The sequence below is a fragment of the Mirounga angustirostris genome, unplaced genomic scaffold (genome assembly GCF_029215605.1).
Source record: "Mirounga angustirostris isolate CCGP_5_RB_7025 unplaced genomic scaffold, mMirAng1.0.hap1 SCAF_6, whole genome shotgun sequence".
Classification (NCBI taxonomy): Eukaryota; Metazoa; Chordata; class Mammalia; order Carnivora; family Phocidae; genus Mirounga; species Mirounga angustirostris.
This window is the reverse complement of record NW_026991714.1, coordinates 121,030,194-121,047,137: the sequence shown is the minus strand read 5'-3', so window position 1 is coordinate 121,047,137 and position 16,944 is coordinate 121,030,194. Positions and strand designations below refer to the sequence as shown.

The 16,944-nt window shown below is 42.3% G+C and overlaps 1 protein-coding gene across 1 annotated transcript in view; it reads right to left on the bottom strand.

Moving 5' to 3' along the window:
* Positions 1-16,944, bottom strand: part of EXOC6 (exocyst complex component 6) — a 355,061-nt gene that overhangs the window by 301,075 nt on the left and 37,042 nt on the right. The gene's annotated exons all lie outside the window — the stretch shown is intronic.

Sequence of the window (16,944 nt, the reverse complement as noted above, 5' to 3'; positions counted from 1 at the left end):
TCCAAGACAAATCAAAAAAAGTTTAGAATCTTGACAGAAAATGCCCTTAGTACCATCACTTTAGGATGGAAGGAAGGAAAAAGGGGGGGAGGGAGGGAGGGAGAGAAGGAGAAAGTGGGAAGAGGAGAGGGAAGGAGGGAGGGAGGTAAGGTAAAAAGGAAGGAAAAGAGGGAAGAAGTCATTAGTGAACAAACTAAGGAAGGGAAAAGGGAAAAAAGCTTGCTTTCCAAACCTCTCTGCAACCTTAATAGAAATATATTGGGCTTGAGTTGTGAATAAGTTATTGCTTATTTAGCCATCAAAACACAGACCAGTGGGGTATACCTAAGCACCCGTTGCAGATTTTGACTCTGGGTACCTTATGCGTCAGCAACCTCTGTTTAAGAAAACAAATGAAGTTTCAAGGAAAAAAAACTGTTAGAGAAGAGTGATGCTTTTTTTCTTTTAAATTTGAAATACTTTATATTGCAAAGCTTTTGTGAATCGGTGATGTCTATGAAAATCTCTTAGCCCAGAGCCTAACACTTAGTAAATGCTCAGTAATTGTTATATAATGCTCATACTATGGAAAACCAGAAAGCCCAAAATCCAGACCTCTGAATTGCTATGTGATTTAAGCAGGTGTCTCCACCTCTCTGAATTTGTTTTCTAAATTTGTAAGAGGAATGGTTTGGATTGAATTGAATGAGGTGGTATTTAGGGTTTTTCCATTTCCTGTTCTCCAAGTCTGTTTCTAATGGGTTAGGGCACCCATGTTTGAGTTGAACATTAATATCATTTTAATGAAAATAATTTCAGGGCACTGGGGTGGCTCAGTGGGTTAAGCATCCGACTCTTGATTTTGGCTCAGGTCATGATCTCCAGGTCGTGAAACTGAGCTCCTTGTGGGGTTCTGCACAGGGAGTGGAGCCTGCCTGAGATTCTCTCCCTCTCTCTTTCTCCCTCTGCCTTCCCACCCATCTTCCCTCCCAAAAGAAGGAAAAGAAAATAATTTCTTTCTCACATCATATAATATTTTTTAAACTTTTTTTAAAAGATCTTTTTCATTTATTTGAGAGAGAGAACACAAGCAGGGAGGAGAGGCAGAGGGCAAGGGAGAAGGAGACCCCCCACTGAGCAGGGAGCTCCATGCAGGGCTCCGTCCAGGGCTCCATGTGGGGCTCCATGCAGGGGCTCTACACGGGGCTCCATGTGGGGCTCAATCCCAGGACCCTGGGATCATGAGGTGAGCTGAAGGCAGACGCTTAATCGACTGAGCCACCCAGGCGCCCCATCTCACGTCATATTATAAAGCACCTACATAACTGCACAGATTTTGGAGCATTAAAATTAAAGAGAAGTAAATGGAATTAACATTTGCTTAAAGGACCAATCGTAAGGTCAAATTTTGGGCAACTAATTAAAATGTAAATCCTCGGGATGCCTGGGTGGCTCAGTCGGTTAAGTGTCTGCCTTCTGCTCAGGTCATGATCTCAGTCCTGGGATCGAATCCCACATTGGGCTCCCTGCTCAGCAGGGAGCCTGCTTCTTCCTCTGCCTGCCGCTCCCCCTGCTTGTGCTCTTTCTCTCTCTGATAAATACATAAATTTAAAAAAATCTTGGGGGTGGGCACCTGGGTGGCTCAGTCGTTAAGCGTCTGGCTTCGGCTCAGGTCATGATCCCAGGGTCCTGGGATCGAGCCCCACATCGGGCTCCATGCTCTGTGGGAAGCCTACTTCTCTCCCTCTCCCTCTCTCCCTGCTTGTGTTCCCTCTCTGTCAAATAAATAAATAAAATCTTTGAAAAAAGAAAAAAGAAATGTCAAGCTAGGGATTCTGGTCCTAATACTGCACTGTGGTATTTGGAGGATCTCAGAGTTTGCCCAAGCTCTGCTGGCTCTTAATTCAATCACAACATCTGCTCAAAACTCAGGACTTCCTACAACTGGATTTTAAACACCCCCTAGGAGACTGCCATTTCCTTGAGGGCTTCTCTTCAAGTAAAAATGTTTTTGCCTCCCAAATTGAGTCAACACATCTGTTCCTACCTATCTTAAAAGCTTCATCAATTCAATAATTGTCCAAAAGGAAGAGGGAAAAAAAAAAAAAAGCTATTGTGTGATGAAAAATTTTGGCAAATCTTATGAAAACACATTCTTAAAACATCTCTCATTTCTGAGAAACAAAGTAAAATGTATGAATTGTTTTTTGTTTCATGACTAACAAAATGATTCATTGCTACAATGAGGTATTTTGACCATATCTACATAAAACAAGTATGAACATTCAATTGAAAAAATAAAAATAACTCAATTAGAAAAATAAACTTTGAGTACCTCCTCTCTAAAAGGCACTGAACTTGGCCTCAAAACACTAGGGCAAGTTGTCATGCTCGAGTTTCAGCTATTTAGGTGTTAGCTGTAGTTTCTATGCACTGAGAAGTTTCTTTACAACTCCTCTGTGCTAACACAGAAGCCACCCGCCACATGTGGCTACTGAGCTCTTGAAATATGGCCAAACTGAGATGTTTTATAAGAGTAAAATACACACTAGATTCAGAAGACTTAGAACAAAGAGAGAATGTAAAATGTTTCATTAATTTTATATCAATTATATATTGAAATGACACTATTTTGAGTATATTGTGTTAAAAATATATTGTTGTCTTAAATTCATCTGTTTCCTTTCACCTTTTTAATGTAGCTATTAGAAAATCTAAAATTACAGGGGCGCCTGGGTGGCTCAGTCGTTAAGCGTCTGCCTTCGGCTCAGGTCATGATCCCAGGGTCCTGGGATCGAGCCCCGCATCGGGCTCCCTGCTCCGCAGGAAGCCTGCTTCTCCCTCTCCCACTCCCCCTGCTTGTGTTCCTGCTCTTGCTGTGTCTCTCTCTGTCAAATAAATAAATAATCTTTAAAAAAAAAAAAAAAGAAAATCTAAAATTACATATATAACTTGAATTTGGTTCACATTAAATGTCTTTGGGGAACTTCTGGCTTAGACTCCTGGCTTATTGTTTATTCTAAGGCTTAGAGTTCTTAGTCACAAACACCTTATTCTTATTTCCAGAAAGATTCAGTCTGGTGTCATCTTACAGATTTGTAACTAGAAACTAAACTTGTAAAAGTACATCTGCAGTGATGAATATTTATTTAAATGAAAAGACATTCATATTAAATTTGGTGGGGAAATAGAGGTTTAAAAACAGTAAAGAATGAAAAAATACCCACCCACACTTATTTTTTTTAAAGATTTTATGTATTTATCGGTCAGAGAGAGAGAGTGCACAAAGGGGGAGCAGCAGGCAGAGAGAGAATCAGGCTCCCCACTGAGTAAGGAGCCCGATGCGGGACTCGATCCCAAGACCCCGGGATCATGACCTGAGCCGAAGGCAGATGCTTAACCAACTGAGCCACCCAGGCATCCCTCACCCTCCACTTATAATTAAAGAAATATAACTAAGACAAAATAAGGCAAGTATTTAAAAGTTTCATAATACCCACTATTGATGGTGATGATGGGAAACAGCATTTTCTTATGCTATTTGTGGGAGTATAAATTGGTACAAGCTCTTTGGAGGGCAACTTAGCAATAGCTATCAAAATTTACAATGTATATATCCTTCAATCCAGTATTTCCATTTCAGGGATTTTATCTTACAGTTATATGGACACATTTATTCAAATTTTGTAATAGCAAAAGACCACAAATGATCTAAAAGTCCATAAATAGGAAACTGGATAAATGTTTTGTTATATTCATATACTGGAATACTATACTGCCAATAAAAATGATGACAGTCTCAATATTAATAGTAGAAGTATTAAGAATTATAATACTAAGAAATAGTAAAAAAAAAAAAAAGAAAAGGCACAGTGCAGGAATTAGTTACTCAGAATTATTTGAGATTATGTTTTCTGCCACCAAACAGAATGGAAGTTTAAAATAATCATTAAATTGAATTATAGAAAAAGTTATATTTGAAATGCCTGGGTGGCTCAGTCAGTTGGGCATCTGCCTTCGGCTCAGGTCATGACCCCAGGTCCTGGATCGAGTCCCATGTCGGGCTCCTTGCTCAGCGGGGATTCTGCTTCTCCTCTGCCTGCCGCTTCCCCTGCTTGTGTTCTTCTCTCCTGCTCTGACAAATATATAAATAAAATCTCAAAAAAAAACTTATAAAAATAAAAAAGTTACATTATTCTTCTGAATTTGGGGGACTAAACATTTATTATACCTGCTACATTTGTGTTTATAGAGGTCCTTCTGGAATCAGGACAGATTGAAGAGGAGCAGAACTAGAAGGCATCTTATGTAAGGGCCTGGCACATGGTAAGCACTCTATAAATGCCTATTGTCATTATTAGTCATAATAATTCAAGCTAAAAGAGACGCAAACTAAACCAAGGTAGTGATAGCAGGAAAAAAAAGAGAAATGAGCCATGTGATAGCTATAGAAAAAGCAGAATTGACAGGACCTCGTGACTGAAAGCAGGTAGGAGCTAGTAAGCTAGTGCAAGCCTTCAGGATAATTTCCAAGGTGGGCTGGAGGAGCCAGGTGGATGATGGAGCCCATCTCTGAGTCAGGATACTCAGAAGAACATGAAACTTTGAGGAAAAGATAAATTCAGTTTAGGACATTATACATTTATTTTTTTTAATATTTATTCATTTGAGAGAGAGAGAGAAAGCACAAGCGGGGGAGGGGCAGAGGGAGAGGGAGAAGCAGGCTCTCCACTGAGCAGGGAGCCCAACATGGGGCTCGATCCCAGGACCCTGGGATCATGACCTGAGCCGAAGGCAGACGCTTAACTGATTGAGCCATCTAGGCGCCCCAGGACATTATAAATTTAAAGAGTCCTATGAATCTCCAACCATAGCCACTGAGTTACTGGATCCATCTCTCCAGAATTCAGTGAGAGAAGATTAAGACAGAGTATGTGTCCTCACTGTAGGGGCAGTGTCATAGTTAAAGCTATGTGTCTGGATGAAGCTATTCAGGGAGCACTAAGGACGAGACCAAGGGAACACAATGCTTAGAAAGTGTTATGGGTTGAATTGTGTCCCCTTTCTCAAAGCCGTATGTTGAAATCCTAACCCCCAGTACCTCAGAATGTGATGTTATTTGGAACTAGGGTCATTAGAGATGTCATTAAGTTAAGATGAGGTCACTAGGGGAAGGGAGGCTAATCCAGGATGACTGGTATCCAAGGGGAAATTTAGACACAGGGTCATGCACACAAGGAGAACACCACAAGACAATGAGGAAGACATCAGGGTGATGCTTTTACAAACCAAGGAACCAACCTTGCCAACATCTTGATCTCTGATTTCAAGCCCCCATAACTGTGAGACAATAAACTGTTGTTTAAACAACCCAGTTTGTAGTACTTTCTTATGTAGTACTTTCTTATGACAGCCCTAGAGATAAATACAGAAGGTAAATAGAATGAAAAGTGTACAAACAACATTTAGATGGTGAGGTCCAAGAAAGGAGGAAAGCCAGAAAAGCATGGCAACTCCAAGCCAAGAACAAGAAAGAATTTCAAAAGGAGGTCATAGTCAACAAAATCAGATGTTTCCAAGAAGTCAAGCAGGGAGACAGAAAAGGTGACCCCTGACAAAGCAACAGAGAGGTCATCACTGACTTTGGGAATAGTATTTTCAGTGGAGTGAAAGAGATGGAGGCCAGACTGTGGTGGAGTAAATAAGATGTGAGAAAGAAAAATGGGCTTTTCAGAAGTTTAGAGAAGGAAAGAAAAGGATAGAAAGCAAGTTAAAGTGAGATCATTGGGTCACATATTTCTTTAATGAGGAAGACTTGGTACAGCTACCTGACAAGGACAATTGACCCAGTGGAGAGGGAAAGGTTGAAGGAGAAACAGAGAGATGATAGAAATGGAGATGGAGACAGAGATGAGAGATGGAGACGAGAGATGGAGAGAAAGATGAGAGATGGAGATGAGAGATGAATATGGAGATGAAACATGAAGATGAGAGATGGACACAGACATGAGAGATGGAGATGAAAATGGAGATGAGAGAGGAGAGACAGAATAGTGGGAAGATGGGAAAGGGAAAAGGAGAGAGAGAGATAATGGAGATAGACATAGAGATGAGAGGGAGACAGAGACTGAGAAAGAGAAGAAGGAGAAAAAAAGAAGCAGAGTGGGGGAGGAAGGTGAGGGAGGTGAAAGAAGTAGAAGAGGCTGAGGGGAGCGTGGGTGGCGGGGGAGGAGAAAGGATCTCAAGGACTGCCGAGAAGCCATTCTGATGGCCGGGTGAGTGTGGTCAGGGACACCCACAACACATTTCCAACAAGAGTGGCAGCAAGGCCAGGGTCAGGGTCAGGGGCGCACCACTGGGAATGATAGTGACGGAGGCCATGAGGCCCATGAGGCATCCAGTGAGGGAGGGAGGCAGCAGCAGGGTCCTCGCCACACTGATTTTGACTATGGCCCTGGCTCCGGCCCTTGTTTCTGTTTCCTGAGCTACTTCTCTAGCCTCTCTAGGGATTCTGGGAGCTGCCCACTGTCTTTTTGGTTCATTCTTTTTCTGTTTTGATCAATCTGATAGCTTCTGTTGCTTACAACTAAGAATTTTGCCTATTTCGAACATGCAAGATGCTGAGCACTTTTTAATCCTCCCAGCAAATCTGAGAGGTAGATTTATATTATCATCTCCACCTTCCCAATGTGGAAACTGAGAGATAAAGAGCTTAAGTCATTTGCCCACTGTCGCAAAGCTAGTAGATAACACAAGCCAAACTCAAGCCCAGGCCTCTTTGCCTCAAAGGCACTTAACCGCTGTATTCTACTGTCCTTTACTTAAACAAGCTCCATGGTTACTACGACCACATGCCCTCTACACCATCCCTACTGTGCCCGCTCAGCTCCTCCACGATGCTGAGATGGAGTTAGGAGTGCAAGAGGCTACTGAGGAGAGGGAGGCAGCTGTGAAAGATAAAGGAGGAGGCTAAAGGAGGCTGCAGGACTGGGCAGGGAGAGCCTGAGGTCACAGACTGACAAAATCTCAGCCAGGGCTTTGGTCTCCAAACGAGGCTTTGGAGCACAAAGACTGCCCATTCGAGAAGTCCCACGTGAGACAGAAAGCTGGCCCTGCCCTCAGCATGCTCTGTCATAGGCTCGCGGCTGCCCGGGAAGAGCCCAGCCACCACTCCAACTCAACGGTAGACGCAATTAAGTGCACTCCTCCCAGCTGAGACTCAGGCTCTTTCTTGAAGAGAGAGCTGAGCGGCGCCCATCCATCGCTCCCACACCTACCACTCACCTTCTTTTCTCTTGGAATACTAGGGATCTAAAAAACTATTAGGGGGCACCTGGGTGGCTCAGTTGGTTAAGCATCCGACTCTTGATTTTGGCTCAGGTCATGATCTTAGGGTTGTGGGATTAAGCCCCATGTCAGGCTCCCTGCTCATTGTGGAGTCTGCTTCTATCCCTCTCTCTCGCCCTCCGCCCCTCCCCCTGCTCATGTGTACATGTGTGAGTGTTCTCTTTCTCTCTCTCTCAAATAAATTTCAATCTTTAAAAAAAAAAAACTTTCAGAGAATCTCATTCTGCTCTCCCTCTACCATGGTTTATATGGGGTTTGGGTTCCCACTGCACCCACTGTGATCTACTTGGTCTTACACACACTGGTGACCCCAAGTTTTCAAAGAAATATAAAGTAGCTGTCCTTCAATTTACATTGCCAGGGGTGCCTGGGTGGCTCAGTCGTTAAGCGTCTGCCTTCGGCTCAGGTCATGATCCCAGGGACCTGGGATCGAGCCCCACATCGGGCTCCCTGCTCCGCAGGGAGTCTGCTTCTCCCTCTCCCACTCCCCCTCCTTGTGTTCCCTCTTTCGCTGTTTCTCTCTGTCAAATAAATAAATAAAATCTTAAAAAAAAAAATTACAACGCCAATTATACTAGAGATCTATATCATAAATACTCATTTATAATTCTAGTTAACTAGCAAAACTTAACTTTCATGTACCTGTGAGACTTCCTATCTTTTTCCAGTTTTATACCGATACTTAAAGGAATCCCAGCAGCTCATATACTGTGTGAATGGCCAGGCAAATTCTCAAAATGGCCCAAACACTTGTTGCTGGCACAACATCGCAGAACACATTAAACCTGAGTGAAACCTCAAATGGCCATTCCCTAGTGTGGCTGCTTGAGGTCCATTCTCAGTGCTAGTGAATCCAAGTTTGGAAGAGAGAATAATCATTCTTTTCACAAACCTTTACTAAGCACCCACTATGTGTCAGACACTGAACCAGGTGCTGAAGTTATAGTGGTTGTGATTTTAAAATATGACTGCAAAAAAATAAATAAATAAAAATAAATAAATAAATAAAATAAAATACGACTGCAAATTCTTTTACAATTATTTCTTCAAATGATAGAGCTAACCCTTCTTCCCTTGAGTGTGGGTGAGACTTAGTGACTTGTTTTAAACAAAAAAATGTGTCAAAAGTGACACTATGACTTCTTAGAATAGGTCATAAAAGGCAATGTGGCTTCTTCCTTGATCTCGCTTGGATCACTCACTCTGCGGAAAACCAGCTGCCATGTCATGAGGACACTCGAGCAGCCCTATGCAAAGGTCCATGTGGTGAGGAACTGAGCCCTTCCACCAACAACCATGTGAGGGAGCCATCTTGGAAGGGGATCATCCAGCTTCAATCAAGCCTTCAGATGATTGCAACCCCAGCAACATTTTGATTGCAACTTCATGAAAGACCCCAAGCCATGGCCACCTGGTCAAGCTTCTCCCAAATTTCTGACCCACAGAAAGTGTGAAATAATAAATATCTACTGTTGCTTTAAGCCAACAAGTGTTGGGGTAATTTGTTACATAGCAATAGATACTGTGGTAGATAAGACAAACATGGTTCCTTCTCTCATTCTGGGAGCAGGTAATAATCTATTGTTGCACAAATGTAGAAACAATGTGAGTCAAATCATGCCAACAAATCTGAACAAATGCTATGGTGTTCCATCAACACGAAATGTGAAAAGGAGATTTGTTATATTATTATACTGATTGTGACCAGGATTTCAATTTGGAGTCCGCTTTGTCACCCAAAGGTAGAGTGTGTCTTCATGCCATGATCATTATAGAGACGGTGGCAAATGATGGTGGACTCTGGGGCTATAAGATCTAGTGAGTTCAGGTCAGAGCAAATGTCATGGCAACCCAACCCCCATGCAAATCTTGGTAAAGGGAGAGCAGAAGCAAAGAGCCTCACAGAGAAAACTGGTCTACAAAGAATACAGTGCTGAGAAAAGCAAAGGCAAGAGACTATGTGTCTACAAGAAGAAAGAGACACAAAGAGAGCCTGATGACTTTCCACCTCCTGTGAGCCAAATGGACTTCCAGGATTGCATTCCATAAAGTATTCATTTTTTTTAACTCAATTTCCTTTTTACTTGTGCTAACTAGCTGAATGAGCTAAGTTGTAGCATTTAAACAACCTCTGAGATACTTCTTCCCAGCCTCCTACTTGGTCTCCCTGCCTCCAGTATTGATACTCTCCAGTGCACCTCACATGGGAAACCAGAGGAGTCTTCTTCAATCACTGCTTCATTACGTCACCTTCTCTTCCACATACACACAAACCTTAGCTAGGTTCCCACTTGTACAGGTAAAGTATCTCAGCCTGGCATTTACAGCTCTCCTCACTCTGGCTCCAGCTCAACCTTTTCATGACCCCCCTACTTATACCCCATCTTTAGATAAACTAAAAACCCTGAAGTTCCCCCAGTGTGTCTTGCTTTTCAGCTTCAAACCTTTTGTCAAGTCTCAAGCTAGAAGCCCATTCCTCCCTTCATCTACCTCACTTTATTCTAGCTATCCAACAAAGATGTTCTTTTTTTTTTTTTCTTAAGATTTTATTTATTTATTTGACAGAGAGAGACACAGCGAGAGAGGGAACACAAGCAGGGGGAGCAGGGGAGGGACTAGCAGGCTTCCCACGGAGCAGGAAGCCCGATGCGGGGCTCGATCCCAGGACCCTGGGATCATGACCTGAGCTGAAGGCAGACGCTTAACGACTGAGCCACCCAGGAGCCCCACCAACAAAGTGTTCTTAAATGCTTCTCCATGAAACAGTCTCTGATCCCCTTAGCTGGTGTAGTAGTACTCTCTTCTGGATGCATCATTAATGGCATTGGTAGGATATAAGTCCTTTTCTGTCTATATTGTGATTACATACATATATATGTAGCTCATCACCTCTATCAAGCTTCTTATAAGCTTCTTGAAGACGAAGACAAGGTTACTCATTTTTATCTCAACTTGGTCCTAAGCCTCCTTCTCTTTTCACTCTCTCTTCTCTCCTTAAATGATCCATGATACATAATTCCATCCACCATCTACACACTGATACCTCCAGCCCTGACCTCTTTGCTATGTGCTAGACTTCTACCAACACCTGCTGTGTGACATACTCACATGGGTGTCTCAAGGGGCTCTTCACTGTCAACATGTTCAGTGGAAACTCATTATAGTGCCCCCACCCAACTCAGGACTCCTCCATGTTTCCTTTCTCAGTAAATGCCACCCAACCCCCAACCAGTCATCCAATTCTACAAGCCAGAATCTAGTATTCAAATAGTATTCAAATCCCACAACTTTCCTCCATCTCCCCTGCCACGCCCTGAAGCCAAGCTATCATCAGCTCTCACCTTATCTACCATCTTCTGTCTGGTATCCTAGCCAGCCCCCCCCCCCCCCCGACATCAACTCTAGCCTCATATCTCCAATCCATTCTACATCATACAGATAGAATGGCATTTGGGTTTTAAAACTTAAATCTGGCCAGGTCATCGCTAAAGGTTTAAAATCTTCAATGACTTTCCATTGTTCTTAAGACAAATACCCAAGTCCTTAATATAAACTGACCACAGGGCCCTCCATCACCTGGCCCATTTACCTCTCCAGCCTAATTTTGTGCTCAATATTTCAGTCACAAGGGACTACTTTCAGTTCCTCAAAAGTGCTCTGCTCTCTATAGCCCTGAGGTCTTTACACATGCTGTTTCTTCTCATTGCATCTACCACCTTTGCCTAATCAACTCCTGTTCATCCTTCTAGTCTTAGCTCAGACCTCAGGTCCTCAGAGAAACCTCCCCAGACCAGATCTCCCCAGACCAGAATTATGGGAAGTCAGCAAAATCCCAGGCTCCTTCTAACGTCTTTCTCTGCCACTCTTAATGTCTGACTTTCTTCCTCAGAATTAAAAGCTGGGCTGTTGCCCCTCCAATATGGCATTCATACTCCAGGCGGAAAGAAACGGAAGAGTAAAGAGCAAAATGCATGTGCCACCTGGACTCATCTCTTTTTATCAGAAAAACAAAAATGCTTTCCTGGAAGCTCCACATAGGAAACTTTTACCTCTGTGTCTTTGGTCAGACTGGGGCTGTGGCTACTCCAGCTTCACAGGAGTCTGGGAAAGTACATGTTCTTAAAGAGACATACCGTCGTGAGCACAACTCTAAGTTTGATGGTGAGAAAGAAGGGGATACTGAGATAGGGAGGCCAAGCAAGAGTGTCTGCCACACCACTGCCTCAAACAACCAGAATAACTGGATTTCAAGGCTCTGACTTAATCTCAGAGGCCTACATGAAAGTGATCTTTTTCAAGGTGGAATTTGGAGCAAAGAAATTCAGGCTATGCATGTATAGTGCTAAGTGATATGAATGAGAAATGAAAAATTCTATCAAATATATGGTTGTTTTACCTATATAATACCAAATTTATCTGTTTAAACCAAACATATGGAATAATCTTCCCTCCTTGAAATGCTATTCTTATCACTGTATATTCTTCTTTTTCTTTCTTTTTTTTTTTTTTTTTGAGAGAGAGAGACAGAGCATGTGTACGCAAGAGTGGGGCGGGGAGGCAGAAGGCAGAGGGAGAGGGAGATGGAGAGAGAGAATCTTAAGCAGGCTCCACACTCAGCGCAGAGCCCGACATGGGGCTCATTCTCACGACCCTGAGATCATGACCTGAGCTGAAATCAAGAGTTGGACTCTTAACCAACTGAGCCACCCAGGCGCTCCTTATCACTGTATATTCTTAATTTAAAAATTAACTTTGAAGAACTTGTCACTATCAAAACTTAAGTCTGCAATTAAAGCCTGCTGCTCTGGGTGTTACTCCTTCAATCATGTGGTTTTATTCACACCTTTCATGCATATATTTGTTCAGGTACAGAGGGAAGAAGTGAGACTCTCCACACACCCATTAAATTAAAAATGTAGAATAAGCATTTAGCCAATTCAGCTGTAGTTAAAAACTAGGAAATCAGAAGGCTATGTAAGAAGAATTAAGAATGCAAGGGATTTATAGAATGATTGAGCCCATTCTACACAGAGTTTAGAATGAGGGAAGCAGAGTGATCTGTGGGGAGAGGTTTCATCAACAAGGAAATTACAAGTCTGATAACTTAGAGCAAGGACAGATGAAGTACAGAACATAGGCAACAAGAATATAGCAAACAGGACATGCTTACTTTGCGGGGGATTCTGTTTTTCAGTTAGTATCATTGCCTTCAATTAGCTCAATTCAACTAACATGTATTGACCATCAACTATGTGCCAGAAATTCTGGGAAAAACTGGCATTCTTCCCTGCCCTGCTGGGGAGGAAAAAGAATATCATTGCTAGATGGAATTTTGGAGAGCACATATCCTTTCTCATTTTTTTTAAAAGATTTCATTTATTTATTTATTTATTTATTTGAGAGAGAGAGAGAGAGAGAGAGCACAAGCAGGGGGGAACAGCAGAGGGAGAGGGAGAAGCAGGCTTCCTGCTGAGCAAGGAGCCTGATGTGGGGCTCGATTCCAGGACCCTAGGATCATGACCTGAGCCGAAGGCAGACACTTAATTGACTGAGCCACCCAAGCACCCCTCCTTTCTCATTTAAAGATAAGAATATTGAGGCCTAGAAAAATTAAATGACTCCTCATTGTCACCAATTAGTTAACAGAAAGCCATGGCTAAATCTAGGGTCTTCGGAGTCTCATCCAAACAAAATCCTTAAGACCTAGAGAGAGGCGATCTCCATGTCAGGGCAGTTCCTCGCTTTCAGAGACACTGGGGCTTTGTTGTTGTTGCTTTTGTGATTTACCACATACAAAGACATGCCATTCAAACATTCTCCCTGATTCTCCAAGTTGCCATGATATTTTTCTTCATCGCCATCAAGCACATATCAGCAAGCTTGGGTGAATCTACCCAATGCTGATCACTCTACTCTCCTCACCCCCCATTCTTCCCATACCACCTCCTCTGCCGTCCCTCTCTTCCCTTCAGCCCCTCCCCTGCACACCCACCAGGCTGACCTACACGCTCTGATGTTATATGAGGCTATGTCTCCCAACTACCCTTGTAAGCTCCAGAAAAACAAACTTCTCAGGAACTCAAGGTTTGGAATGACAAGAACCTGGATTACAACTAGAGCTCTGCCATTTACTGTGTAGACCTTGGAAAATTCATTCACATCATTAAACCTCAGGCTCTTTGCGTGTTTAATGAGGAAAACCACAGCTACTTTATAAGGGTGATGCAAGGATTTAAGGAGATAATGCCCCACAAGCACCGAGTGGTATAAAGTTACACACTGGCATAAAATTAGGGCTCAATGCATGTTTATTATCACTTTTTTATTTGTTCCCACCCTCCCTTCTCTCCAAGGAATACCTAACCTGTGTCGTTGGTCAGACCTGGGTTCAAACCTTAGTTCTTTCACTGACCAGCTATACAACCTTGAGCAATTCTCATTACCTCTCTGAGCCTCCTGGAACAAAGCCTGGCTTGTGGGCCATACCCAAAATTTTCTGACTGAAAAAGATATAAATTCCTTATAAATAACACAGAGATAATAAACCTTACCTCACAGGATTGTTAAAGGAGTTAATGGAGATGATGTAAGCAAAGTACCTGCTCTGTTCCATCCTTTAGCTTAATTGATGAACTGATCACCCTGGAAGGGGGTGGATTCATTGGATGCTACATCAAGAGTCTTTAATTCATATGATATCTTACTATTTCTCTATATTTCTTTATTTATTTCCCTCAGTAGTTCTGGGGGAGAGTGTGATAAGGACACATAACACCTCTCTTCTCAATCGGAGTTGTAGATCAACTGAGAAATAAGACAAAGGACAATCAGGTAAGGTTCAAAGTATACCCTCTGTTAAGCTGATACGGAGACTGGGTTTATGGGAAGCAAGAGGCCTCCTGGCACTGAACCTGTTAGGCAGCCTTAAATATTCCAGAGCACTGCACCACCCAAGGCCTCCCCATCCTCACCCCACAGGGGAGACCCGCCCCTGGAGGAGCAGATCAGTGTTTAGTCTGTACAGGCAGACTGCAACCCAAAGAAAGAATGGGAGAAGGAAGACAGGCCATGCGGGCTCCTGTCCCCTCCCATTCAGGTAACACTCCATCTCCCCAGGGGAGGAGGGTAGGTGGGACGGAGGCCAAGAGTGTTTGGGGAAAACCCCTAGTCTTGGAAACAAAAAGGTGGCAAGAAGCATTCCAAGCATTTGCAGCCTAACAAGCTCTATATGCAAAATGGATTGCATAGGCATCCTTACTCCCTGTGCCCCCACCGCAAGAATTCGGGAATAGAGGGAATAGAGAGGTTAAGAGCCCAGCTTGGAGGCAGGCTGTCCGGTTTTGAATCCAGGCTCTGCCCCTTATTAGCTCTGTTTCCTTGAGCAAGTTATTTATCCTTCCTGGGCCTCCCTCTTGTCTTCTGTAAAATGCAGGTACTGACAGGGTATTTGTGAGGATTAAATGAAAGGTCTATAAAGTGCCCTAAACAATAAAGGGTAAGAGCAAAACAAATGGGAGTTATTATTACTGATGAGTTTGTCTTATAAAAACTATGGGCTCCTTAGAGGAAAAGGTGAAATAAAATGCCATGCCACTCAAGAACTGCAAACCAATTATCTAATTAATCTCCCTTGAACCCAAAGCAGTCAACTCCTGCTCAAAGTTGTGACCTCAGGACCATGAAAACCATCTCTCAGTGACACCAGCTCCTGTCCCAAATTCCCACCATTACATTCTCCATCCTGTTCAACTGAAGTCTCTTTTCTCCCCTCCAAACGGAATTACACACAACTTTCTCATCTTAGTCCTTTTAAATTACTGCCCTCCCCTATGGACATCGGTGAGGATACTGTCAAAGAGAAAAATCCTATGAGATTTTGTAGATTCTTAGGTCAGAGCTTTGGCTGAGGTTGACACAGATAAAAGGCTAGGGTTGGTTTGGGGTTTGTGACATAAGTGTGAGTCGTGGTTACACTAAGAAAAAGTGGTCACTTGGCTGCATTCCCCAAGGATTCCTGGCCATCAGTTACATTTTATGAGGGTAGTAGATATTTAAGGAAGGAAAGCTGAGAAAGATTCTAAATTGAAGAGACTGGAAATATTTTATAGCAGTCTGAAATCTGTGTGGTGGGTACTCTGGTCAGGATAGGGATCTGAAAGCTAACTGAATAGATCTCTTCTCCTAAAACAGAGGAGCGTAAGATGGTGGTGAGATGTGCAGGTTTTGGAGTCAAATAGACCAGGTTCAAGCCCCATTTTTAGCCACTTCTTTGTTATATGACCTTGAGAAACTCAAACGTCAGTGTCCCTGTGTATAAAACTGAGATAAGAACACCCCCTTATGAGACTATGAAGAGAATTAAATAAAGCAACATGTGTAACATTCTTAGTACAAGGCCCTGCACATATCTGTGTTCACTAAATTAAAGTTATTGATACTATTATACACAATAATAAAAACAGATAAGGGGTTAATATCTAAAATATATAAAGAACTCATAATAAAGAGACAACAAATTTAAAAATGGGCAGGGGAATTAAACAGACTTTTTTCCCAAATAAGACATCCAAATGCCCAACAGATACTTGAAAAAATGTTCAATATCACTAATATTCTGGGAAATATAGATCAAAACCATAATGAGATATCACCTCATACCTATCAGAATGGCTATCATCAAGAAGACAAGAGATAACAAGTGTTGGCAAGAATGTATAGAAAAGGAACCCTTATGCACTACTGGTGGGAATATAAATTGGTACAGCCACTATGGAAAACGGTATGGAGGTTCCTCAAAAAATCGGGGCACCTGGGTGGCTCAGTCGTTGGGTGTCTTCCTTCTGCTCAGGTCATGATCCCAGGGTCCTGGGATCGAGCCCCGCATCAGGCTCCCTGCTCCACGGGAAGCCTGCTTCTTCCTCTCCCATTACCCCTGCCTGTGTTCCCTCTCTTGCTGTGTCTCTCTCTGTCAAATAAATAAATAAAATCTTAAAAAAAAAATTAAAAATAGAACTACCATATGATTCAGCAATTCCACTTCTGGGAATATATCCAAAGGAAACAAAAACAGGGTATTGAAGAGTTACATGTAGCATTATTCATAATAGTCAAGATATGGAAATAGCCCAAGTATCTGTCAAAGGATAAATGGATAAAGCAAAAGTGATATACATATACACGATGGAATATTATGCAGCCAAGAGAAAGAAGGAAATCCTGCCCTTTGTGACAACATGGAGAGAACTTGACTAGATTATGCTAAGTGAGATAAGTCAGAAATACTGTATGGTATCATTTATATGTGGAATCTAAACAAGCCAAACTCATAAAAACAGAGAATAGAATGTTTGTCACCAGGGCCTGAGGGATGAGGAAATAGGAGAGATGTTGTTTAAGGGTATAAACTAGCAGTTGTAGATAAATAAGTCCTGGAGATCTAATGCACAGTATAGTGATTATAGAGAACAATACTGTAGTATAAACATCACACTTGCTAACAGACTAAATCTTAATTATTCTCACCAGAAAAAAAGAAATGATAATTATATGATGTCATAGAGATTTTAGCTAACACTATAATGCCAACTATATTGCAATATATAAATATATCAAATTGAC